At 42.6% G+C, this 2,158-nt stretch overlaps 1 pseudogene; it reads left to right on the forward strand.

Annotated features, from left to right (window-relative positions):
- Nucleotides 1–407: 407 nt before the first annotated feature.
- Nucleotides 408–1,929, forward strand: LOC139336486 (putative nuclease HARBI1; annotated as a pseudogene).
- Nucleotides 1,930–2,158: the final 229 nt, after the last annotated feature.

Consider the following 2,158-nt stretch of genomic DNA (forward strand, 5'->3'; position numbering starts at 1 on the left):
GCTAAAACCTAAAAGACAATAGAATTAAAAGACCTAGAACCTAAAAGACAATAGAATAAAGGACATAAAACCTAAAATTGAATAAAATAAAAAGACCTAAGAGCTAAAAGACAAAGTACTCAGATAAAACATGTCTGAGTCAAAAGAGATTAAGAGATCAATTGAAAGCTAAACTAAAAAGGTGAGTCCTGAGGCCTGTACCATAAAGCTGGATTACGGCTTAGTGAGATAACTTCAGGCTTAACCCTGGCTTTTCGGTACCATAAAGGTGGCTTACTTTCTATCGGGCTACGTTGCCGTGGTAACCTATGCTGAACACCTAACCTGCTCCGGAGCAGAATAAGTTCAGGATAAGAGCTCAGCAGGTATAAAAGCCCCACCTACTGACCAATCAGTTCTCTTGGAAAATGGCCTGTCCGTTTGATGAGAACCCGGTGGATCTTGGTGCACAGCCTGTGCGAAGAGCACTCAGGTGCGAGAGAATATTTAGAGATCGCTGTAATCCGTTCGAATTGTCTGAACAATCACTGTACGAAAGGTACAGGTTTTCGGGAGAGGGGTTACAATACATCTGTCAGCTGCTGGAGCCTTACATCAGTAATGTAATGCACCGCAACCACGCGCTGACAGTCCCGCAGACAGTGTGCATTGCATTACGAGGTTTTTTGCCACAGGTAATATATTTCTTAGTGATGTTTGTAATTATTATGATGTCTTTAAATCCCTCGTTGGATGGGTTACAAGCAAGCCACAGATAAAATGCCATTAATCAATTATTTGTTTAAGTAAATCATGGATTGATTCATTCATTCATAGGTACTTTTATGTATTCTGTTGGCGATGCCGAAAACCTCGGGAAAAACACTGTATGTAGAGCTATTCATAAAGTCGCAGGGGCCCTGACTGAGCTTGTCAATGCATTCGTGGTGTTTCCCGGCCACCTGCCCACGCAATGCATGAAAGAGGGCTTTTATGACATCGCAGGTAAGCAAGGTTGATGTGTAATTTGCATAATCTAGACTAAACCCTGGGATGTTTGCCATTGTATATTAAATGCAGCACATTCCTTTCACGGGGTTCCCCAGGGTGCTGGGTGCCATTGACTGCACCCACATCCCCATCTCTGCCCATCTGGGTGAGAATGAGGCCGACTTTGTGAATAGGAAGTCCTTTCACAGTCTCAACATTCAGGTAGAATTCATCTTACAATATTATATTATGTCAGTCATTTTAAATTAAACTGTCCAAATGTATAAAAACACCCACACAATACTTTTTTCAGTAGTAGGCTTACTATATTTGAGTCCTTTTTAAATACACATTGCAGCATCACTCACTACAGTTTATCCCCAATGCTTCTGCAGATGACATGTGACCATCAAATGATGGTCACCAGTTTGGTGGCAAAGTGGCCGGGGTCTGTCCACGACTCCCGCATATTCAGGGAGTCTTTGCTGTGCCAAAAGCTGGAGCGGGGTATGAAAAATTTACATTGGTGGCTATAGATTTTGATGATATCCTTAAGCACTTTTTCCACACTTATCAAAGCAATTTCTTTTTATCTTTAGGGCAGTTCAGTGGAGTACTCCTTGGAGACAGAGGCTATGCCTGCCTGCCTTATCTCCTGACCCCCTATCCTGATCCTGGTGCAGGGCCACAAATGAGGTTCAATGTGGCCCATGCCAAAACCAGGGTCAGGATAGAGATGACCTTTGGGGTCATCAAGGCACGGTTTTCATGCCTCCGTGGCCTGAGGGTGGCCCCAGACCGGGCATGCAGGATCATTTCTGCACAATATCGCAACAATGAGGAAGGAGAGGACCCCCCCCCAGTGACCCCCCACCCCCGGATGTGGTGGACCCCATCACTGTTGATTTCCCTTCAGGCAGGGCTGTGAGAGAGGCCATAACTGAAATTTTTTTTAGTTAAATGAAAAAAGCAAACATGGAATTTTTTTTTATTTCTTTTTCACAGTTTTAATTTTTCTCCCGCTCCTGAAACAGAACAGCACATTTTGAGTCTCAGTGTTGCCTGTCTGAAAAACATTACATCACTGATAGATAGATAGATAGATAGATAGATAGATAGATAGATAGATAGATAGATAGATAGATAGATAGATAGATAGATTTAATTTATTGATCCCAAACTGGGAAAT

This window comes from Chaetodon trifascialis, chromosome 9 (genome assembly GCF_039877785.1).
Source record: "Chaetodon trifascialis isolate fChaTrf1 chromosome 9, fChaTrf1.hap1, whole genome shotgun sequence".
NCBI lineage: Eukaryota > Metazoa > Chordata > Actinopteri > Chaetodontiformes > Chaetodontidae > Chaetodon > Chaetodon trifascialis.